The sequence below is a fragment of the Hemicordylus capensis genome, chromosome 1, assembly GCF_027244095.1.
Source record: "Hemicordylus capensis ecotype Gifberg chromosome 1, rHemCap1.1.pri, whole genome shotgun sequence".
Classification (NCBI taxonomy): domain Eukaryota; kingdom Metazoa; phylum Chordata; class Lepidosauria; order Squamata; family Cordylidae; genus Hemicordylus; species Hemicordylus capensis.
In genome coordinates this window covers 321,733,904-321,759,435 of record NC_069657.1, presented here as the reverse complement: position 1 = coordinate 321,759,435, position 25,532 = coordinate 321,733,904, and the positions used below count along the sequence as shown (strand labels likewise).

The 25,532-nt window shown below is 44.9% G+C and overlaps 2 protein-coding genes across 5 annotated transcripts in view; one reads left to right on the top strand and one right to left on the bottom strand.

The window, feature by feature from the left end:
* The window catches only part of FUT9 (fucosyltransferase 9), a 240,233-nt gene that overhangs the window by 38,899 nt on the left and 175,802 nt on the right, over positions 1 to 25,532 (bottom strand). The window lies entirely within an intron of this gene.
* Positions 1 to 25,532, top strand: part of LOC128341261 (uncharacterized) — a 121,207-nt gene that overhangs the window by 68,186 nt on the left and 27,489 nt on the right. The window contains exon 1 of one of the 4 annotated variants that reach the window (XM_053287551.1): positions 3,190 to 3,214. The exons of the other annotated variants lie outside the window; for them this stretch is intronic. The gene's annotated coding sequence lies outside the window, so the exon portion shown is untranslated. Of the gene's footprint in view, positions 1 to 3,189; positions 3,215 to 25,532 lie in introns of those variants that run through there. 4 annotated transcript variants of the gene reach the window in all.

Genomic DNA, 25,532 nt, shown 5'->3' with positions numbered 1-25,532 from the left:
GGAGTTTCATGGCAACACACACACGTTCCTCAGCCAGGAGCAATTCAAATCCTTTTGAAATCAATGGAAAAAATTTGCTCTGAAACCACCATCTATAGAATTGTGCAGCTAGTTACATGAACCTAAGACGGCATTAAATGTGCTATTTGAAAGCAGCTCCCCCAACCCTGCCTATATTTCATGGCAAATAATGTTTAAATCTGAACAGTATTTCCCAATTTCTGATGGCAAAGGAAATCTGCTTTCAAACACACACACACACACACACACACACACACACACACACACACACATCCTGTTAGGTGCCCTTTGGATCATAACCTTGTATTTAACCTACTAGCAAATATATTGCATTTTGGAAGCATGTATGATGCCACAGATAAGCGAGGTTGAGCACAGGCCCCCAAAATCACGACCACCTACCCAGCGAACTCCTTTCTGGTGGCAGAGAGGATGCAAGTCAACTGACATATTCATATTGCCATTGCTTTTGCTGCCAGGAAACCACATCTGCTAATGGGAACATCCTCCAGAGGCCCCTGTATCACTGCAGGATTGGGGGATGCTATCATTGTCCTATGGATTGTTGGAGAAGGAGGAAACCTGCACAACAGCAAATCTTCCCTTTGGTAGTAAGCCCATTGACTGGTGCAAAGAAACTAGTGTGGCAGCTTCTTCTCCCACCCTCCTCACTGGCCTTTGGAAGAAAGCCCACTGGCTCATTGGTCAATGGCGAAGAGGAGGACTTGCCACTGAAGGACTCAGCAGCAGAAGTGCATCTTCTTCCCATGGTGAAATCACTGTCACCATGTTCTTTGGCCACATGTCCTTTAGTGGCTTCAGCAGTAAGTTCTATTCCTCCCATCTTCCAGGATCAGGAGAGGGAGGAGCTGCCCACTCAGTAAGTAGGGGGGCCCAAACAAGCTATGGGCCCTGGCAAACTGAGGTGGCTGGAGGCCCAGCACCACCTCATGCTGGCCATTTGAAGTACTTCTATTCAATTGCTTTTGACTTTGGCTAGCAAAATAAGTGTTGGGTGTGTAGTGATGGCAAGGATTTGAGAGAAGACTAGGCCTCACTTAGAGCAACTGCTGGGAGGGTGGGCCTTTACAAATAAAGGAAAAAGCCAGGGAAAATCAAAACAGAAGGATCAGTCTAGAGGACAGGGCAGGAACTACACTAAGAACCACCAGCAGAAGAAGAGAAAGCTTTGTTCTCTTTGTTTGTTCTATCCCAAGTGTACCCGAGGAAGCAGCTGGCTGAGAAGCTGCTGGGGAAATGGGAAGGCCACAGCCTGGAGGCTGAAGATAGCAGGTAGATCTCTGCCTATGAGTTATAAGATAGGGACCAGTTAAGTTAGATGTGTGAGGGAAGTTATTTTCCTTTATTGTATTGCTTGAATCTGAGTTGCCTCACAGTTGCCTTGTTAATGAAAACTTGTGTCTCTTACAATCTTTTTTATGAAGAGACAATTGATCTTATTGCATGCTCTTGTTTTTCATCCATCCATTTATTTATTTTATTTGATTTCTATACCGCTCTTCCAAAGATGGCTCAGGGCAGTTTACACAGAGAAATAATAAATAAATTAGATGGATCCCTGTCACCAAAGAGATCACAATCTTTTAATCTAATAATTAACCCTTGTCGATGAAGTGTACTACTCTTCGTTTTGGGTCTGCCTTAGTCACATACCTCTGGAGGCCTAGGAATAACCAGCCCTTATAGGGAGGGTTTTGCTACTTTACTTTCTCCTCTGCCCAGGAATCTTATATGGAGAGAGTGGTTTGTCCCACATTAAAATAAAGTAGGTGGTGGCAGCCTACTGTCAGGGGTGCACTTAGGCCTGAACCTCAGGGTCCAGGTCTGATCCTCTGCTTTGGGGGTGCCTCCAAATGTTCCCCCAGGGGCCTCCACCATGGTTCTCCTGCTCACCTGGCCTTGCAGCCACTCGCACCTGAAATGGCAGCAGGCTGGCTGCGGCGGCCACCATTTGCCTTGCCCTGGCCTGTCCGGTGGTGGTGGTTGACTCCCAATATGCCTACACCACCACCTCTCTAAGCATGGGCAGTGGTGTGGGCCACTTGCCGGTGCTTGTGTTGCTGGGGGGTGGGGAGCGCAGGACCTCCAGTGGTGGTGGGGAGGCTGTGCCACTGCCACCATTCTGCTGTCCAGTGCCCAACAGAAGAAACGCTGTTGGCCTTGCTGCCAGCCCCACCAGTGACCGCCATGTGCTCTTCTGTGCGGGCGGGCAGCCTCCGCTGCATCTCTCTCTCTCTCTGCTAACTGGAGGAGACGGGGCAGTCTTTGAGCAAAGAAGTTGCATCTCTCTCTCTCTCTCTCTGCCAACTGAAGGGAGCGGTAGTCTTGCCCCCTTAGGCTGAGGATCCTTGCACCGCCACCTTCTGCACGGTCTGGGAATCCGTTTCAATACCTAATCTGTTTTTGTTCAGGAGGCAGTAGCCCAGCTACTCTTCCTTACTGCTGTGGCCATCTCTCCCAGACTTCGATCCAATCACAGCTCTGGAATCTTCTTCCCACCACACATGTTTCTTATCGTTTAGCCCTGGCAAGGAGGGAGTGGAGGAGCATGAGTCCCAGGTCGCAGCCGAGGAAGTAATGCCTGGGCATGTCCTGGTCTCTTGTGTGAAAGCTCCAAGTTCCTCTCCCAAAGCTAGAACTTACAGTTGAGCTTTTGTCTTTAAGAATTGCTACTCAGCATTGTTTTTCACCTGTGAAGGAAAATGGGAGGTGGGAGGGAAGGCTGTGAGTTAACTCAAGGGGAGGGGGAGGGTAGAGACGTGCTGAGTGGTTTAGAAAGTTTCCCTGATTTGATGACGTGCTTGTAAAACACAGAGTCTGAATACATATTCTTCCTCTGGTGATTGCTTGCTTCTGCCTCTGAATGAAAACAGGAGGCCATAAGAAGAACTGTGAATCAATTGCCTCAATGGAAGCTGGGACAGGGAAGGGGGTGCGTGTCAGATCCTTCATCATGCAGATTAAGAGAGAGGCTGGAAGTGCAGTCAAACTCTGTGTTTGACAGTCTCTTTCCATGGAGTTGGCAGTCCTGTTTTCTTTTGGAGGCAAAAAAACAATGAAACCTAGGAGAGCTCAGTGGCAAGTCCCTGCTTGGGAGAGAGACTGTTGGCTTGGTTGGTATGGAATGATGTTTGGGCAGGAGGGCTTTGGAGAGGACCCAGAGGACCCTGGTGTGAGTTGATTTTTCTTTCTTTGCCTTCTTCTCTTCCCCACCCCCTCATCAGCTTTCCTGCGATTTCTCCCCCTTCAACCCACCCCACCCCCTGATCTCCTGCACTGAGGTGCTAAAGTGAGACAGAAGCTGGGCTGTTGTTGCCGCCTGCACAGTCTCAGTCTGCAGCACTTAAAAAACAAACAAACGTTGGTTCCCCGTCACTTGATATGGTAATGGCCAGAGCCCTGGGGGACAGGAGAGAGTGTTGAAGGCTTGGGGCTGCCCTTTGCATGTTTCTTCTCTTGCTATCTCACCTCTCCCTCAGTTACTTGGAACAGCATGGATGAGGGAGGCTTTTGTTCTAGAAGCATCAACGACTGGGGTGAAGCAAAGACATTTGGGACTGGGAGTGGAAGAGGGAACAGAATTTTGAGGCAAAAAGATTATGCCTATCTGTGCTTCATTATGTTGATTTTTCCTGAGGAAAGAAAACTTTCTCTCCCTTCCTTCTGTCTTCTGTGCATATGAATATATACACTAATGAAATCAAAGTGTATGGTTATCCCACAACCATTACAGCAGGCAGGAGTATGTGTGTGCATAATATGTGCATCATTTTAAATGACATTTTACTGTGAAATGTCCTTGTTAAGGACTTGTATTGGTTTTGTGGCACACACGTGGGATTCTGGTATCTAGTGGCACAGCTATAATTGAACAAGGTGTTGGACCAGAGGTGCTCTTACCCCTGGACTTCCAGGCCAATGTCCAGGGCCTCCACACTCCGGGGGGGGGGGGGCTCCAAATCCTTTGTTCCAGGTAGTGTGGTTGTATTAAAAATGTTTTTTTAAAAATAAATAAAAATACCAGGTGTGGGGGGGCCCTCCAAAGGCTTTCAGGTTTAGGCTCCAATATTACCTAGGTGCACATGCACCTCTGCCTACTGTGAATCACTTACAGTCGAGGATTCACTCCAGTGAACTCCCCACTCCTTCTCTGGCTCTGGTAGGAGCTATGACATGATGTTTCTGAGAGAATGAAGCAGCTAGTGCAGAAAATGGTGAACATTCATTGTCAGGATTAAACTAGTTCTGCTCTGCTATTAACAGGAACATTACAAGATGCTTTTTGTTTTGCAATGATGTATGGCTCACAATACGGCAATCACAGTCACAGACAAGTTTTGATGATTTGTCATGAAGGTGATTTATGATTCAGACTCTGCTGAAAATCATTTTCTCTTTGACAACTTGCTGAAATCATGTCCCTAGGCTTAAAGTTTCATCAGAAAATATGCTAAAATTGATTGCTTCCCCCCACCTCCTGAATTTTGATATCTAAGTTTTATCTTCTAATCTTATCACATTTTTATATTCCTCTGGACTGAGGAGAAACATTGTAATTATATATATACAAAAGGTGCTATTTTCTACCTATAGTGTATCAGTCTTTATAAAATAATAGGAATATTGACAACATGCAATTACAACATTTGATCTTGTGGGGTAGTTCTGCAATGGATAAGAGAAAAAAACCAATTCATCAAAATTGCACCACGAACAGTCATTGTAAACAGAAATAATTCTTTTACTGATTGCCAGTTAAATTACCTCTATTCAAATAAATAATAAAGGAAACCCAACTTCTTAAAAAACCCACAATACATCTGGGTGTTGTTTTTTTTAATCACGTTTGTGTAGAAGCATAGGCTGTTTAAGGAGCCCCTAAACATATTAAAACTTGCCAAAATATCCCACAGGGACACATTAGGCCTACCAAGCTGAAGTAGAGGATGCAATTTAGGTTCACTGATGAGATTGCTGCTACTAATGGGGGTGGGTGAGCACTGAAATAGCTTAGTTTAGAAACGCTTCAGAATGTAGAATGCGTATGTTTGTATAGTCACAAAAATGCAAAGATATCATTCATTTCATTATATTATGACCATTTATCCATCTGGGGGTGGAACTCTACCAAAAAAAACCATGGACACCACCAAAAGTGGAAATCCCATGGAGAGTTCTTTCTTTCCCCTCTATAACATATCCTGTGAAATCATTCTCAAAATATCCCTGTGAGGTAAGATGGTCTGCATAGGATTGCAACACAATGGCACATCCCAGAGGTATTTATATTTTGATAAATAAGGCTTGTTTAAAAAACATACACCTCTTTGCAAACCATAGATGAATACAATACATTACAACTTTTTTTAAAAAAAAAATGTTGCTTCCATGGAATAGGACATCCATGCACACATTTCTTTTTTTCTGTGGTCTTATTTTCAGAAACTGCTGATTAGAGTGAGAGGTAGTGAGTGGCCCAAGGTCACCCATTAACCTTCATACTATGCAGTGGCAGCTGGTGCCCACCATCGGGACTGATTGGGTGAAGGGCAGGGCAACAAATGGTGGGTGGAGCCAAGACTAACAACAGGTGAAGCTAATGGTAAGCAGAGCTAACAGTAATTTCTCCCTCTTTGTGTGAACGGAACTCCTTCTGAGAATGGGAAATGTTCTTAGAACAGTGGGAATTGCTTTTGAGGAACCATACATAGGATTGCTCTATCAGTCTATGCAAAATGTTTGCACCTTTAATTAAGATACAATTTTTAAAAAAGCACTGGCTGACATTCAAAATAAATTACTCATGACTACCCTCTTGGAAATGTATAGGGCAAGTTAGAGTTGTCCCATTAATTTCAATGGGACTACCCATGAGTAATTTAATCTGGCTGTCAGCCATTATGTTTCTTTAGATCATCTTTTTATCTCGTCAGATCTTAGTAAGCATATGTGGTGCTACCTGCTGCTGTTATACTTTATAACCAGATACATTTTTCCTATTGTTTTGCAGAACTTGAATTGAATTATTTTAAAATAGAAGTACATCAGTAATTTCTTAGAGATCGTCAACTTCCACTCTTCCAAAATGGAGTCTACTGTACTTGGAAAAGCTCAAAAGAAGCAAAATCTCTGGATTTTATGGAGACTATAAGGCAAACTCCACCTCCTGAGAGAATTTAAAAAGAACTTGGGGAGTCACTAGCCCATGGTTTCCATAAAATTGTTTACTTGTCTCAATCAAAACCTCAGTCATTCATACCAATGCTTGGAAGTTGGCTATTTAGTGCTAACCTTGGTTGGCTGTGGAGCTAAACAGTCTAACCCTTAGACTGGTTAACTGTGGACGTCAGTGTGTAAAGTGGCATCACCCCTCCCTCTAGTCTTCCTGCCTCTTCTTCTCTTAAACAGCTCCTTCTCTTCTTCTGTCAGCACTGTGACTATTTCTTCCCCTCCCTGCAGCCTCAGCCCTCTCCTCCCGCCCACTGCAAGACCAGGCTAAGAAAAACAACTGGAATGGGGATTAGAGTCTTGTGTCCACTTTGCTGCATTCACACAAGTTGCACATCACTTCAAAATTTGGCTACACGGAGCACACTAGTTTCCTTTCCTCTCACCAATAGGCACACCACACATTCCCTTTTCAAGTCTTACAGAGGCTCCTCTGTTTTTCATAGACACACACATACATACAATATGGTTTTCTTTTCTCATAGACTTACTTACATTTCATTTTCTCTCACATATGCATCTTCAAAACTATGCAGATAGACAGCTTAATAATTTTAAACCACATTCCTGATTCCCATTCTCATTGCCTAACAGTTTCTGCAAATAAGACCACAGGAAAAAAAGAAATACATGCATGGATGTAGGAAGCAACTTTTTGAGAGTGGGGGGTAAAAGTTGTAATTTTATTGTATTCATCTATGGTTTGCAAAAAGGGGTGTGTGTGTGTGTGTGTGTTAAACAAGCCTTATTTCTCAAAATATAAATGCTTCTGGGATGTGCCATTGTGTTGCAATCCTATGCAGACAATCCTATGCAGTTACTTGAGAATAAGCTCCATTGAATTCATTGAGTCTTTACTTGGAGTAAACCATATGGAATTGGGTTGTGAGTGTTGCAGTTTCATGCAAGAGTTACTTCACAGTATGCCCTGCTGAATTCACTGGTACTTACTTCTGAGTAACCATGCATATAGGATTGTGCTGAGCAGATGCGCTCTCTCTCTCTCTCTCTCTCTCTCTCTCTCTCTCTCTCTCTCAGGTTGTGGGAAGTATGTTTATTTGACTACCTCCTGCCTGTTCATCAAAACCATGTTGTGAAGGTTAAAACAAACCCGCCACTGGCAACGCTTGCATCCTTCCATTTTAAAAAACAATAATGATTTGCTCTGGAGAAAATCTGCTGCTGTACAGATGCTGATAAGCTTGGTTTAGCTTGCCTGCCTGCCCTTCTCCCTCCCTGTGGGCTGAGAGAACAGGGCTCAGCCTCAGCTGCCTGCTACGGCAATTGGACAGAGCAGCTGTTCCTTAGCTATTCTGACTGCTGATTGGTTGTGGGCATTGTAGGCAGACATTCTAGAACAGGGCTGCACAACTTTGGCCCTCCTGCAGATGTTGGATTACAACCACAGGAGGATTACCGCATAGGCAGTATAAGCAGCTGCCTACGGTGGCAAATCTTGGGGAGTGGCATCTTGGAGAGGGACAGATAGTTACATTTTTTTTTAAGCTTTAAAAATGCTGCTGTATGCCATTGTGGGCAGCGCAGTGGGGATGAGAGCTCCGCCTATCTCCTAAACCATGACAGGAGGTGAGGTCAGGTGCTGGAGGCAGGAGGCAGAGAAAGTGACTAAAGAGCTCCTCACTCAAGCCTGGCTTACTCACAAATGACACAGAGCGGGTGATTTCGGCCTGTTTCGGGCCTCTGCACATGCCACACAGCAGCATTTTAAAAGGTTTTTTAAAAGAAAGAAGTTTCACTCCCCCTACTCCCCCTACCAAGCCCCCCACGCTTGTCCCTGGGGTGGCTAATCTTTGGCTGCCTATGGCTGGCAAAAAGATTAATCCACCCCTGATTACTATTCCCAAATCCCTGATTATTGGCCACTATGATGGGAGCCGTAGTCCAAAAACAACTGAAGGGCCAAAGGTGTGCAGCCCTGTCTTAGAACAACCCCTCCCCAAAGCACCATCCTAATAGGCATGAGGCTCTAAGGTAGCTATATGGTGGATCTGTGCTACAGTGTAGAGCACTGCAGGCAGATGCCATGCCTGAGACAACTTTCGTTGAACAAACCAGAGGAGGAGCCAAAAGAAGTCCTCCTCTGCTGCAAAGCATCACATCTGTGCACTTCAGAAATCAAGGTCGGAGACTTGAAAGCACAAGAAAGAAGAATCCTGCAGTGCTGGGGCGACTTTAGATGCTGTGTTTGGTGGGATGCCTCCCCTGATCCAGTGGAGATTTAAACTCAGGTCTCCCTTTTAATTTTGATGAATTGTTCTGTATTACATGCTCCAGAGGACAAAGGGGAAAGGTTGGCACAAGGTTGCCATTTTGGGCAGCGAACGTTGAAATCTGTAGTTCTGCTTGTAGGCTTTTTAATGGCTCTCCTTCACCCCCAAATGTGTAACAGATGGTAAAGCATCTAAATTCTGACATATGGCTAGTACTACTGTAAATTATGATAGTCTACTCACATTTGTACTCCCTACAAATACCCGAAAGGCTGTAACATAAAAGAGAGCAAAGACTTGTTCTCTGCTGCCCCTGAGGACCTAACTAGATCTAATGGGCTTAACTTACAGGAAGGTAGGGAGAACATTAGGAGAAACCTATTAGTAGTAGAGTGGTTTGACAATGGGATCAGTTATTTAGGGAGTTGGTGGGCTCTCCCTCACTGGAGGTCTTCAAGCATAGGTGGGATATTTACTAGGGATATTCTAACTTTTCTTCATCAAGCAGGAAATTGGACTTGAGAAGGTGCCCTCCAACTCTATGGCCTGGTTCCTATGTAACAGGAAACCAGAGGTCCCTTCACCTCCAGTTTCCAAACCTGAACATCCGAACCCAGGGAAATAGAATTTGCGGGCAAAAGTGACCTGTGGTTTCCCTCACCAAACTCCATTTCTGTAGTGCCAGCATTATGTAGGAATGCTGGCACCGCAGTTTGGGCCCTATGGAGCCAGAATTGAGGGAGGAAGCTCCTTGCTCACTCGGGCCCAATTGGCTGTGCGGGCTATCTTGTGAAGAAGGAAGCTCGTACAGCCAGCACCCCCCTGCTGCCCCTCTGCAGCCTTGCTGGCTGCAGAGAGACGCTCTCCCCAATGTCCAAATGCAGACGGGAGAGCGAGGGGGGGGGCATGTTACATAGGAACTGGGCCTTAGGCTTTAGGATTCTTCCTATCTAACGCTAAATGCCTTATTTGAAATTCCAGGGCCATTCCCAGACGGCGGTTTTACTTTCCTTCACTACGAGAAGGGCAGGTGTGCGTTCACATATCATCCAGATTTACATCAAAGTCCTTGCAAGTTATAGGGGAGCACTCGATACATGATCCAGGTTTTTCACTTTGCATTGGAGCTTTTCCCGATTTATGCCGGGTAAACAATTCAACTTTTTCATCGGGGTCCCCCCCGCCGGCAAATTCAAAATATCCAACATGCCCTGAAACTCGCAGTACTTAACCCTGTGGCAAAGCCTGCTGTCTGAGAAAGGCCCAGGTGTGATGGATGCTCCCTGTTCCTGCTGAGTCCACAATAGCTGGATCTAGAACTATGAGTTGATGCTTACTCTCTTGTAAACTGAGATACAGTAGAACAAATGTGTACAATTCACAGTGCAGAGGACCCTGCAAGTGAACAGTGTCATTTGCTTGCTTTCTCCACCCTGCCCTGTGCATCATGCATTTAATATAGGAAATGGGCCAGTTGCATTGCACTATCAGGCAAATGCTGCCGAGGCAGTGGAGAGTGTAGCTTGAGGCCTAATGCATGTTCCGCATAACTATTAAGCACTAATGGCATGCTGTATACAGGCTTTTGCTGTTTAATTATACTAATCAGCTCTAAAAGTAATTTGCAAATAAGCTTCAGTGCTCCTTAAAAGGTATCCACAATAATATATTCTTTCCATAGTCATCAGTCTAATGACTGGCAAATAATGACTATGCTATTATGCGATCACTGCTCCCCATGTTACTGAAAGGCACCTGAACTATTTTAATGTGAAGTTTAGTATAATTTTAAATTGCTGACACTCCAATCCTAAACACATTTACTGGAACATAAATCCCAGTGATTACATAGGAAGTTACTTCCAAACAAGGAAGATGCTTTAGACTGAAGCCCAAATCTCTCTCTCAACATAATTATTTTCATTTAAGACCAGCCGCTGCCATTGCAGTAATGCTGTTGAGCACCAAAGGAATAAAGGAAGATAAACAAGCACTGAATGCTCTAGTTAATTTCTTAACATATTAGAATACATAAGGAAAAGTCCCTGACCAATTAATTTCACATAAAGGGGGCTAGAGCATAAGGGAGGAAGTAAAAGGTCTTAGATCCTTGGGTGTAGCCTGGTTACCCTGTGGCCATGCTTGTTTGAGACCTCTAAGGGAAGAAAGATACTGAAATCGTTAAGCTCTTTTCGCATTCAAGAATTAAATGGTTATATCCCCATTATTCAACAAACTTTACACAGAAGATATGCTTACACTTTGATTCTAAATATGCTTATATGCAAGTAAACTCCATTGACTTCAATGGGAAAGTAAAGGTGTTACACTTGCTCACACTTGCTCAAAACCGTATCTCAAAAAAATACATGTACCTAGTTTGCATTTCCTGGGCTGGCCTGCCAACTGACTCCATCAGTTCTGGGGGAATTATTGTATTGTTAGGGAAGCTGTTCCTTTCCTCAGCTGTTGGGTTCTGACCAGACTGCAAGACAGTCTGCTGTCCATCTGGTTGAGCTAGCTTTAACTGCTAGCATCCACAGTCACACCATCAAGAGCAACACATGCTTGACGTCAGGACCAGGGTTTTGTACCATTAAAAACTGGGGTTCTGTACTGGTTCAACAGCATTTAACAGTCTACAGTTGGGTTCTGGACGGCAGAAGAGACCTGGCTAGCCAGGGTTCCAAACTATGTGGAAGACCCCTCTGTGTGGTCAGCACTGCCCTGTACTGAACTCATGGATGCTGGGTGTGTGGCCAGCAGGTGTGTCAGCATGGGGGCATGGCTAGCTGATACTGGCCTTTCTCCCACTCCACACAGTCAATAAATATAGGGAGAGTAACTTCTTAAAAGGGCTCTGAAATACCTGGATCACCAAGCAAGCTGTCCTCATCTTTCTGAGTCTCTCTTTATTTCTTGCCACAGTGAAAATGCATAATAGTAGCCTGAGGGTGCTCCCCTCCCTCACCCCCCCCAGCCACATTACTATTACAGTATGTAAAAAAAACTCCCCCATAACTCATGACTAGTGAAAAAATGTTCTGGTAACATAAACTGTTTTAATCATCTCAGAAAAACTTTGAAAAGAAAGCAAACTTACAATGTTTTAAATTGATGTTAATAGTACGCTTTACTAAGGAGTCCCTCACTGTTTGCTATTGGTACTCATTTTTCTTATCACAGTGAGCAAACCTGTTGCTCAAAGGTAGAATAGCTCTGGGCTATGATCCAAAAATCTGTGCACAGCACAGGTCACCTGTGGTCTGCTGTGTGGACAAATTTGCATATTTGTGGCTGTGAAGGAGATGGAAGAGAGACCTAGGTTCAATCCTCCATGCACAGCCATGAGTACTGGATGCAGACTGGGTAACAATGCATGCTACACCCTTTTGTATAGGTAGTGATTGGCCTCTAGGAATTAAAATGCAACATTTTCTGCTTTTCAGTTAAATATGTCTATTACAGACTGGGGAGAGGAGATCGGGGACTTCCTTAGTCTGTATGTGTGCGCATGCACATTTGCACAAAAAGCTCTATCATGTCTGCTACATGGGGTGGAAAGTCAACTTTCAGAAATCTGTAGCACAGGCTGCATTCGGCCCTCCAACTTTTGTTGGATTGATTGATTGATTGATTGATTGATTGATTAAGTGCCGTCAAGTTGGTGTGGACTCTTAGCGACCACATAGACAGATTCTCTCTAGGAAGATCTGTCTTCAACTTGGCCTTTAAGGTCTCTCAGTGGTGCATTCATTGCTGTAGTAATCGAGTCCATCCACCTTGCTGCCGGTCATCCTCTTCTTCTCTTTCATTCATTTCCCCCCAGCATTATAGACTTCTCAAGGGAGCTGGTTCTTTGCATAATGTTTCTGAAGTATGATAGTTTGAGCCTGGTCATTTGTGCCTCAAGTGAAAATTCTGGATTGATTTGTTCTATGACCCATTTGTTCGTTTTCCTCCATGGTATCCTCAAAAGTCTTCTCCAACACCAAAGTTGAAAAGCGTCAATGCTTTTTGTATCTTGCTTCTTCAAAGGATTGTTGGATTACAACTGCCATAATCCTTGATCATTGACTACTGTGTCTGGAGTTTAAGGAAGTTGGATTTCAACAGCAGCTGTGTTAGAGAGGAGGGATTTGATTAACCCCAATTATAACAGCCAGTGTGAGCAGTAAAAGTTGAGCCCATTAAAGAGTAGCTTGAGACAGTTATTAAGAACCAAAAGCAAGTAAGCTTTATTAGGGAAGTTACATTCTTGGAATGAAAGCTTTTATGCCTGAGCTTTTTGTCTTTATAGTACAGAGTAGAGAGAGAGAGGCCACATCCACACGAAACGTGGAGCCGTGGGTCCGATGGTTCCCCCTCTCCCCTGCCTTCTGACCTGTCCACCTTTGGATGTAATGGGCAGGATCTGAACAGCAGTCTGCGAGACTGCAGAGAAGAGGGGGAACTGGCTGCATGGGCTTCCTTCTGGCATGAAGGACAGCCCCGGCAGCCAATCACAGCCAGAGAGAAGGTTCCTCTCTCAATTCCAGTTACAGCGAGCACAGTCTGCAGTTCAGAATTCAGATGTACCGCAGCTGCCTGAAAGCCTCAGGTAGGAGCAGTGAAACTCACTACAGACCAAGGGTTCAAATTGGAGTTTGGGATGGGTAACCTCAAGTCGTTTTTTCAAAGGGGGCCAAGATGTACACAAAATCCAACCTCTGCCACATTTAACTCCAGTTTCCTGTTACATGTGAGTACGGCCACTGAGAGAAACAAGCTGCATGGCTAATGGAGCCAGTTCCCCCTCCTCTCTGCAGTATCACAGACTGCTGTTCAGATTGTGCCCATTACATCCAAAGGCAGACAGGTCAGAAGGAGGGAGAGGGGGCAGCCATCGGACCCATGGCTCCGTGTTATGTGTGTATACATATGTGTATCTCTCTCTACTCTATACTATAAAGTAATTTCCCCAATAAAGCTTACTTGCTTTTGGTCCTTAAATAACTGTCTCAAGCTACTCTTTAATGGGCTCAACTTTTACTGCAGCAGAGCAGACAGCAAGTAGCAGTCTGGGAGCAAGAAGGGTGGAGCACTTTCCTACTTTTCCCACCCAGGAGTGCCCCGACATGCAAGCTTCCACTGTATCATAAAAGAACATAAGAACAGCCCCGCTGCATCAGGCTGAAGGCCCATTTAGTCCAGCATCTTGTTTCACACAGTGGCCCACCAGATGCTGCTGGAAGCCCACAGGCAGGAGTTGAGGGCGTGCCCTCTCCCCTGCTGTTACTCCCCTGCTACTGGTACTCAGAGGCATCCTGCCTTTGAGGCTGGAGGTGGCCTACAGCTCTCAGACTAGTAGCCATTGATAGACCTCTCCTCTATGAAGTTATCCAAACCCCTCTTAAAGCCATCCAGGTTGGTGGCTGTCACCACATATTGTGGTTGAAAATTCCACAAGTTGATTATGCTTTGTGTGAAAAAATACTTCCGTTTGCTGGTCCTAAATTTCCTGGCAATCAATTTCATGGGATTACCCCTGGTTCTAGTATTATGTGAGAGGGAGAAGAATTTCTCTCTATCCACTTCCTCCACACCATGCATAATTTTATAGACTTCTATCATGTCTCCCTGCAGTCATCTTTTTTCTAAACTAAATAGCCCCAGGTGTTGTAGCCTTGCCTCATAAGAAAGGTGCTCTAGGCCCCTGATCATCTTGGTTGCCCTTTTCTGCACCTTTTCCAGTTCTACAATGTCCTTTCTTAGATGTGGTGACCAGAATTGTACACAGTACTCCAGGTGTGGCCACACCATAGTTTTGTATAAGGGCATTATAATATAGCCATTTTATTTTCCATCCCCTTCCTAATGATCCCTGGCCTTTTTCACAGCTGCCACACATTGAGTCAACACTTTCAATTAGCTGTCCACCACGACCCCAAGATCCCTCTCCTGGTCAATCACCGACAGCACATATCCCATCAACGTATAGTTGAAGTTGGGGTTTTACGTCCCAATGTAAATCACTTTACACTTGCCAACATTGAACCACATTTGCCACTCACCCAATTTGGAGAGATCCTTTTGGAACTCCTCACAATCCGTTTTGGATTTCACCACCCAAAAGAATTTGGTATCATCTGCAAATTTGGCCACCTCGCTGCTTACCCCTACTTCTAGATCATTTATGAATAAATTAAAAAGCACCAGTCCCAGTACAGATCCCTGGGGGACCCCACTTCTTACTTCTCTCCATTGTGAAAACTCTCCATTTCCTGTCCTTCAACCAGTTAGCAATCCACACATGTTCTTGTCCCCTTAGCCCATGACTGCTGATTTCCTCAGGAGACTTTGATGAAGAACTTTGTTGAAAGCTTTTTGGAAGTCCACGTATACTATGTAAACTGGATCACCTTGATCCACACACTTGTTGACACTCTCAAAGAACTCCAAAAGGTTGGTGAGGCAAGACTTACCTTTGCAGAAGCCATGCTGGTTCTCTCCCAGCAGGGCCTGTTGTTCTATGTGCTTTACAATTTTATCCTTCAGGATGCTTTCTATCAATTTGCCTGAAATGGACGTTAAGCTAACTGGCCTGTAATTTCCCAGATTGCTCCTGTATCCCTTTTTGAAAATCGGTGTTACATTTGCTACTTTCCAGTCCTCTGGTACCGAGCCCGATTGCAGGGATAAGTTATATATTTTAGCAAGGAGGTTGGCAATTTCACATTTGAGTTCTTTGAGGACTCTTGGATGGATGTCATTCAGCCCTGGGAATTTGCTAGTTTTCAGTTTTTCCAGACAGTTTAGAACATAATCTCTTGTCACTTCTATCTGACTCAGTTCCTTAGCCTCCATTCCCGAAAAGCCAGGTCAGGAACAGGTGTATGCTCAGTATCCTTTGCCATGAAGACAGACACAAAGAACTCCTTTAGCTTCTCTGCAACCTCCATATCCTACTTAATATTCCCTTTCACTCCCTCATTATCTAACAGTCCCACCACCTCCCTGGCAAGTTTCCTGCATCTGATGTTTTTGATGAAGTTTTTGTTATTCCCCTTGATGGTTTTAGCTAAATGTTCCTCAAACTCTCTTTTCACCTCCCTTATTGTCACCTTGCATTTCGTTTGCCAGAGTTTGTGTTCCTTTCTGTTCTCTTCGTTTGGACAGGCCTTCCAATTTCGGAAGGAAGTCTTCTTCCCTTTTATGACTTCCTTGATGTTACCTGTTAGCCATGCTGGCATCCTCCTGGACTTATTGGTACCTTTCCTCCTTTTGGGTATACTATCTACTGTAACTGGGCTTCTAGTATGGTGGCTTTGAGTAAACTCCATGCATTCTGAAGCGAAGTGACTCTCCTGATTTTCCCTTTCAGCTTTCTTTTCACCATACTTCTCATTTTGGAGAAGCTTCCTCTTCTGGAATTCAAAGTGTCTGTGTTAGACTTCTTTGGTGATTCTCTCCCCACATGTATGCTGACTTTGATTGCACTATGGTCACTGTTCCCTAATGGATCGATGACACTGACATCATGCACCAGGTCCTGGGTGCCACTCAGGATTAAGTCCAAGGTCTACCCCCTTCGGCTACCCCCTACGGCAACCTGCAGAAAAGGGGATGGAGATGCTAACACAACTCAAGTGTGGAGGTATTGTTTGCAAAAGCATCTGCAGTCCTGATGGCACCATAAGCCTGGCACCCCCTGCCCCCCACAACAAAGATGACACATGCCAAGGGAGTTGCACCCTCTATCTTTGCCAAATGGCAATTTTTGGTTGACTATTTTATTTATTTATTTATTTACTTACTTACTTACTTACAAACTGGTAGGAGAAGGGCACCACAACAACACTAATCCCTGTCCTGGTGAATGTTGCCAAGAAGCAGTCCAAGCGCCCCCTCTGCCAGTCTTGTCATGCCTGGTACAAACACATGTTGATACTTGTGTGGTACAGCAAGCTGGTTTGGCAGGGATTGCTCAAGTCAGGGGATCCCCACACCCATGATTCTCTGCAGTGGATAATCTGCATACATCACTATGGTGGTTGGAGCCTGGGAAGTTTAAATGGAGAGAGAGCTCTATCTTTGGCACTTCCCCATTGTGCCCACCCAGGACTGCCCCAACACATGGAGTGGCTAGTAAGGCATCCGAACATGTAAGGGTTTAGTGGTGAGGGAAAGCTACAGATCATGAGCTCTCTGATTATCCCTAGAGAATGGGGGCCCCACATGAGTGGGCCCCCCTGGGTTTGAATAGCCTAACTCATGAGGGCACAGTCTGGCAGAGGACTGAGGTCCACTGGGACCCTGGTCCTCCCCAGTGGACTGGTCCTCTCATGAGAACACTAATCCCCACCCAGCAACCCGGCAGGGGGTGTGAGGGTTTTGGAGGTTCCTGGTCTGCTTCTACTGGGTCTGCCATCACAGCATCCTCCCTTGTTATGGTGGACCATATCCTTGGGCCATACCCTTGGATCATGACCCCTTTCTGGGGTTGCAGGAAAACAGTGGCTGTCTACACACACACCCCTTTCACATTTTATGTGCTTATGTGAGTCTGCTTGTCTGCAGGCCTCTTGCACGGGCTGAGGTGCAAATGGGAGGAAAGGGGTTTAAATGTTCTTTAAAATTATTTTAATGCCCTTCTCCAGCTGAGAGTGGTTGGTCCCTGCCAAAAATGCACGATCATGCTGCACACACACCCTTCAAGTTTGCGGCCAATGCCTGCAGCCTTGATGATTAGGGATGTGCCCGGAACTGTTCCGAAATGTTTTGGCCACCAGGGAAGTTTTGGCTTTCAGAGGCAGCGGGGGTGTTCCCTTAAGGGTGGGGGAGGGTACACCTACCCCTCCCACCGCTTCCCCTGCTGGTGCTCTGTTATATCAAAGTCCCTTGCGGCGGCAGCATACCTCCCTGTCGCCCTATTGCCATCCTTGGCCGGAAGTGGCTGGAAGTACTTCTGGCCGAGGACGGCAACAGGGTGGCAGGGAGGTATGCTGCTGCCCTGAGCGGCTTTGATACAATGGAGCGCCAGCAGGGGAAATGCAGTGGGAGGGGTAAGTGCACCCTTCCTCACCCTTAAGGGAACACCCCCGCCGCCTCCGAAAGCCAAAACTTCCCTGGTGGCCAAAACAGTTCAGAGGCTTCTATAATGGCCTCCAAAACATTTTGGGCCCATCCTTACTGATGATGGGCCGATGCCTTGCCAGGAGTCTGGCAATGTGAGCATCGTCAAGCTTGCTGGGATGTGGATTCAGCAGGCTAGGAGGAGGGAGGGGCACCCCTGCCCAGAAATCTGAGGCTGCCAGAGTGCAGTTGGATTAACAACTGCAATGCGATTCACAGTTTCAAAAATTAACTACGGGTTCAGCAACCTTTGGTTCAGATACGTGCGAATGCAGCCACTGTCATTACTCCTAATGCCCCTAGTGGTCACTAGGATAAAAGGTGCCAAGAGTCGAAGCTCCTGGAGTTTCATCTCCAACAAGCTGGTGGGCTGAAGTTGTGCAGCCCTGCTGTAACACAGGCGTAACCCAAAGCACCCATACCCCATGTGGAAGTCTGCATACATACCTGCCCATCATGCACTCTGCAAAGCCAGTCTTACTTCAGTATGTATTTTCCCCCCTATATTTTGGAAGGTACATTTTCATAGCAAATCTTTCTGTGTAAACAATTTCTGTTCCTGCCTCTGAGGATTTTTATAAATCTAAATACACATTGCGAAGCCAGACTGAGAAACATTCTTTTATTCCACTCATCACACATTTCTTCCAGGAGATCTTTCTACTTCAACTTTCACCTCCTTTTCATTTTTTTTTTAAACCTCAGCTGCCTTTCTCTTGATGTTTCAGTGTATTTGAGTCCTTCTAAAGATGACTGACAAGAGTGGCACACCACCGGTCCAGGTAGCATTTTTAATTTTGTATTGATTAAATGCATTTCATGGGATCCTCAGCTTGCGAAAGAGCTTTGTGAAAGATCAATATGTTGCATTGTCAGTGTTAACCGTATAAAGCCACACTGATTTGTATTCAGAAGCTAAGCAGGCTAATTTTTAATGGCTTATGAGCTTTGACATCTTCTCTGCCTGCAGGGATATTTATGAAATACCTGTCTTCATTTGTGAAACTCAGCTGCATATCTCGCTGTTACTCTGCATTAAGGTTTGATATTGTTTGAAGACTTCCTCAAAGGACTCCAGAGGGGGAAAATACTGTCTGGTAGAATGCACATGTTGCTCTGGGTGTTCAGCTCACAACTGCAGCTCTTGGCAGGCATCCAAAGAACTGCACAACTAGTTTTTCATGCCCAAGGAGGCTTTGGTGTATGTTTCTCAAACAGCATCCCCCCCGCCCCCCCCACCGAGCTGTCCATTTTTCTACACCGAAAATCATTTTTGAAACTGGAGGGGGCAGGGGTTGGAAAAGCCATTTCTGATAATGGCACAGTGGCCTGCTGTTCAAAGATAATAAAGGGGAGTTGGGGGGGGGATCCCATTTCAGCATGCCAAAGTAACTCTGAATCCCAACCCTTATGCATTGTTTACAATCAAAGGGAGAATCTCCAAGAGGCAGCTGCATTCAACTGTTGAAATAAAAACAACGAGCGGTCTTGTGGCACCATAAAGACAGATTTATTATGGCTTACACTTTCATGGACTAAAATCTCCAGAGGGGTATAATCCATGGAAATTTATTCACCTTAAAGGTGAATAAATCTATTCACTTTCAATGGGCCCAGTGCCACAACACCTTTTTTATATCAGGGGTAGAACTGGGCAAACGTTTAACGCTTCCCACTGAAATTGATTGGTCTTAAAGTGGATAGTGGCTCAATCTTGCCCCCACTACATCAAGTTCAATTTTAAAAGCTACAGGTAATTGGAGAAAGAATAAAGATCAAAAACCTGTGCCCTCTTTTTAGGTAAATAAAATCAGAATGTCTACAGTTTGCTCAAGTGATTTTTCTACTCATCTGCTTGTAACCAAGATATCTCATTTGTAGCAGCTATAAATGTTTAATACCACATGGATATTTCCACCAGACAATCCCCCAAGATAAAGGGATGTTTCAAGTGCATGTGAAGTCTAAATTCTAAGCAATTCATTTTTAGACATCATAATTTATTGAACAGTTCATGCTTTAAGAAGAAGTGCAGTGTTCATTAGAAAAAAATACAGATGGTCTTCAGAGGGCTAACAAGATTTCACACTCATTTCACTGTGTCCTGCTGTGATAGCCTAAGAGAAAGTAATACTAACTGTGAGCTTTCTATGGCTCGGGGTAAGCATTCGCTTATGAAAAAGCCAGAATTAAGAAAAGATTCCTTTGATATAACCACGTTGAGATCTTCGACAGCTCCTGTTCTCAGAATGTGGTAGTGCACAGGACAACAGCCAGGTGACTGTTCTGTGACCATCATTACAATTGTCCTATGACAATCATGATGCTCCATTCACACTAAGGGTTAGTTTGGATGATACTTGGTCTACTGACCCTAGCACATGCAAAAAGGCACATGCCATGAGTAGGGGTGCGCATGAAACCGGCTGGCCTGGTTTGGTTCAAGTCCAGACCAGACCTGAGCTGGACCAGGCCAGTTTGGTTCCCCCACTTGAACCCCCCTGGTTTGGTTTGTGGGGGTTCACAAATATTTTAATTTTTTTGCACTTACCCCCTCTGGGGGGCTTCTCCAAGGGCACAGGAGGGGTCCATTGAGGTTCCCCCTCCCCCACTGGCCTCCCTTCTGGCACAAATTGCCCTGTTTGGGCATACTTCAGCCTGTTCCGGGCCTCACCCCCATCATGGTGGCTATTTTGGAGGCTGCCACACATTCCCAATGGGCCTCTGCATGGCATGGGTCATTACTACATTCAAGACTATCTTTTTAAAAGGTTATAAGCAAAACAGAGTACTTTCTGTTCTCTGTTTTGGCTATCTGGCTACACTAGTTGGGTATAAAAAAGTCAACCATTTCAGACTTAAATAAGACTAGGTGAAGTCAGGAAATTTAGATTTTACTATTCAAAACACAAAAAACCAAAACACAAGTAACTGCCTAACCTATTGTTGTGTCATGACCTGGCCATGCAGAGGCCCATTGGGCATGCACAGTGGCCTCCAAATGGCTGCTGTGACAGGAATGAGGCCCAAACGGGCCAAAGAACGCCTGAACGGAGTGATTTGCAGCAGAAGGGAGGCCGTCAGGGGAGGGGGAACCTCTGCTGACCTCCTCTGGCCTCAGAGAAGCCCTCTGGAAGGGGTAAGAACATATCTATCTATCTATCTATCTATCTATCTATCTGGGGGTGGTGGTGTTTGTGTGCTCACCAGGGTTGAACTGAACCGGGGGTGGTTCAGTTTGACCCCAAACTATCAAACCAAACTGGTTCAATGTCAAACTGGTTCAACATCGAATTGGTTTGCACATCCCTAGCCATGAGTTTAAACTAGTAAGCATTTGTTGAAAGATGAACCACCCCCCACACATTTAGGAAAGGTGCCCTGGAAAAGGATGTGAGCACTCATGGAAAGTGTATCTCTTATCGCAGGTGCTAGGGTCAGTGGATGAAGTATTGTCCAGACCAGCCCACAGACAAAGAGTCCATTACATGGACTCCACCGGCTGTAGCACTTGAGGCTGCAGGTGGGAGAGCTGTATGATTGAATGCTTATAAACACACACAAATACATGGCTCTATTCTAGTCTTCTTCCTGACATCCTAGTTTCCTATGTCTACTGATTGTTTTTGTCAGTACCACTAAGCAGTGGCACTCTTACCCCTGGACTTTGGGGTCGAAGTCCAGGGCCTCCACATCCCCTGGGGCCCCCAAATCCTCTTTAGTCTGTCCTGAGTGGTGTGGTCTGAGTGGTGTAGTCTGTCCTGAGTGAAAATGCAATGGGGTGGGGTGGCTCCAGCAAGGGGGGCAGGCTCCAAAGGCCTTTAGGTCCAGGTTCCAAAATTACCTAAGTGCACCTCTACCACTAAGGCTGTGCTTCCCAACCTGGATTCCTCCAGATGTTGCTGAACTACAACTCCCAGCATTCCCAGCCACAATAAATTATAGCTGAGGATGATGGGAGTTGTAGTTCTGTAATATCTGGAGGAACCCAGGTTGGGAACCACTGTACTAAGGCAGGCAGACCCTAATAATCCCCAGACATGGTGTAGTAGACTAGGAACAGTTACATTAGTTGTTTGTCTAGAGAGCCTTAGAGACCAATAATAGCTTGCACAGACACAACAGCAGACACAAGTATATGTGGGTGATACATATACCACAGATATGTATCACCCACCTTCAAATGATCCTAAATTCTCAGCTACTGAAAGCCAAGCAGGAAGACTTTGTGAGTGTTAGCACTGCAACAACACCAGCTGCCATAGCCAGAGAATATTGCTGGAAGGGGGAAAGGTGACATTCTGAAGTGGACGAATTGCTGTAAACAAAGTCCAATCAATATCTGGAATATTCAAACACTGGGATAATCTAAAAGGTTTAGACTGTGCTTTCTGTTTAGGATTCTCTTCAAATCTTTTTTCATCCTGACAAATAGTGACACACAATATTAATGTTTTATTAATGCCAATCATTTATTACAGATAAAATGTGAAAGCAGATAGAGAAAAAGTCCCTCTCACGCAACACTAGAACCAGGGATTATCTAATGATGCTGAGTGGCAGGAGATTTAAGATAGGCAAAAGGAAGTACTTCTTCACACCACACATATCTAATTTATGCAATTCTTTGCTACAAGATGTAGTGACAGCCACTAGCTTAGACAGTTTTAAAAGGGGATTAGACAAGTCTGTCATTGAGGCTCTCCACATGAGCAGGGTGGAGAGCTGGAGGGGGTTTGGCAGGGAGAGCAGGCTTGGCCCACTCACCCCGCACATGAGCACGCAGCCACGATAACTGGCTCCGTCATGGAGCCGGTTGGGGTGGCAGGGATTGGGGGCTGCCTGGCCCCCGGAAGTCCCAGAATGCCCCATGTGAGTGTGCGGGGCATTCTGGGGAGACCCCCATGCCAGGAGGATTGTTGGAGCCTCTCGGTTGGGGGTATCCTTCTGAGTCACCGTGACGTGGAGCTGCGCCATATCAACTCACGATCAGCGAAATGGAGCGTATTTAGTGAGGTTTGCTGCCGGGAGCAGCATGGATTGTGCGTGTTGCAGTGCACAACTGCTGGAAAGCGGGCTGGGATCCCTTAGCCTGCTTTCCAGTGGTCGTGAAAATAGCCTCAGTGGCTACCAGCCTTGATGGCTATATGCTACCTCTAGGTAGCATACCTGAATACCAGTTTCAGGGAGCAGAAGGGTATGCCTTCATCTCTTGCTTACAGGCTTCCCAGAGGTACCTGGATGACCACTATGAGAAAAGGGAAAACAAAGATGCTGCAGGCCTTTGGCCTGATCCGAAAAGCTGTTCTTATTCAATAGAGATAAGCCAGATCACAGAGGTTCGGATTTGCGACTCTTGAGTAACTTGTGCCCGATAATACATTTGCACTGTATCCCCTGCAAATGATATGTTACATGTTTAAATCTAGGCATGGGAATATACTTTTGAAAGAAGTTTTATGAAGCATCTCATCATTCGCAGTATGTCATACCTCTGGTGTGATGAAAAACTTTCTTCTTTTCCCGTTAGCCGTGGAGGCATTGTGTGCCTCTTTGAAAGGGAAGTGAAGCCCTGAGAGGAGATAGCGCTGCTATAGGAGATCTGGCATTTAAAAAGTGAATCTGTCATGCATTCTGAATGGGACTCCAGTGGAATCCTTGCTTGCTTATGAAAAGTTCATGGTGGCCGGCAGGAATACTTAACTGTATTCAACAGGGCTTAAATGTTTTGTCAGCCATTTGTCTTTTCATTCAAAAGACCCCTGTCAGTTTATTACAGCCATAAACATGCTACTGAAACAAATTACTAACTTAAAAAGAAGATGTACTGACATTAAAATATCCAAACAGAGCCCCTGGTGGCGCAGTGGTAAAACTGCCGCCCTGTAACCAGAAGGTTACAAGTTCAATCCTGACCAGGGGCTCAAGGTTGACTCAGCCTTCCATCCTTCCTAGGTCGGTAAAATGAGTACCCAGAATGTTGGGGGCAATATGCTAAATCATTGTAAACCGCTTAGAGAGCTTCGGCTATAGAGCAGTATATAAATGTAAGTGCTATTGCTATTGCTATTGCTATTGCTATAATAAGATTGTTGCTCCTGTCTTCTTATTCAGATCACCCTATCTGGGGAAACCCAGAAGATGTAGGCATGCCAAAGATTCTCCTTGAAGATTGTTCCTGTATCAGTTTAGCTTGTAAGAGCTCTAAACATTATTAATAGCTAAACTTTAAAAAGCCTTTCCAACATAAAAAAAATCAGATAGAGAAGAGTAACCTTGCTTTTCCTCTCACTACATAAACATTATTTGTTGTCATAAATTATTATTTATTTCCTGTCTTAAAATAACACACACACCCATATTTGAAGAAAAACCCCACCTAGATTTAGAATTGGCAAAGACTGCCTGGAGGAAACTCTTGTATTCCAGAAACTATGCCATAGCAGATGCCAAGTAGGAGCCAGGAGCAGTGCCACAGTTCAGAGTCAAATTAGGCAAGCCAGAAAACAGCCCTGAGCTAGGAAAGACGATCATTGTCTGGCGGCGGGGGGTGGGGGGGGATGCAGCCTGGGCTATAGCCAGAAAACCCTTATAGTCCAAGTGGGAGCGCCACTCCAGTACCTAAGAACCCTTGGTTGCCCAAGAAGAAGAAATGTGCTCCTGCACCATGTTAGCTTCATGCTAGAATGTAGGAGCTACTAGATTAAAACCAGAAACCTACAGCTCTGTGCATAGCTGCCCAGTGCAGTGACTTCCCGCAGGTATACTCATTAGCATGCATTTGGAGGAAAATAAACCAATGTGGCTCTCAGGATCAATGTTTTATTGTCAAAATGTATCTGAAATGAACAAATATTTATCTGGGTCATACTAAACTTCTATCATCTAGGTGCTAAGTATTTTGAGACAAATGCAAAGTTCTGTATTTAGGGGGGAAATCAAATGCACAAGGTATAGGAAAGGGGAACTTGGGTTGGCAAATGGAAAAATGGACCTCAGAATTGCAACAAATCAAAAGCTGAACATGAGTTTGCAGCGTGATGCAGTTGCAAAGAAGGCTAATATGACTTTTGACTCTATTAATTGAGCCATAATTTCAAAGTCATAAGAATGGATCATTCCACTTCATTCTACACTAGTAAAACCTCATCTGTGCTCCAGAGTTGTCAGAACCTAAGGGGTATACTCGTGGGTCAAATGGGCCGTAAGCCAGAATTTGGCTTTTTAAAAGCCAAATCTGGCCAGCTAGCTGTGCTCAGTTCTGGGTGGTGCACTTTTTAAAAGGATTTAGTCAAATTGGACCTGCTTGATAGAAGCAGCTAGGAAAAACTATTCAACAAATCTTTGGAGGCTGATTTCATTATCCCAAAACAAGGTATACTCCTAACAGGTCTCTCCAATTGCTCCTGAATTATGGGAGTCACACTTTCAGGAACTTTATGGCAACCGCATGTTTAAACCCCAGATTGACCTATATATAGATACCTTACCTTCCTGGCCTTTGGTCTCTGCCTATGAGGTGGAATAACTAATTATGCAGCTGAAGGGTGGAAAAGCACCCGGGAACGATTACATCCTTCCAGAACTATTAAAGACTCATATAGACTGGTGGGCCCCAGCATTGGCTCTTTTGTTCACTTATATAGATCAAACTGCACAATTCCCTCAGGACTGGGGCTCAGCCAGGTGGTCCCAATCTATAAAAGAGGCAATAGGGAGGATCCCTTTAACTACAGGCCAATTAGCCTTTTGAATATAATAGGTAAATTGTACACCAAACATCTGTGTGTAAAACTTTGCTCTTGGATGGAGCAGGAGCATATAATCCATGACAAGCAAGCAGGGTTTAGACTTAATAGATCTGTTCTGGACCATTGCTTAATTTTACAACAACTTGTGGACAAACAAGTTAGGGTC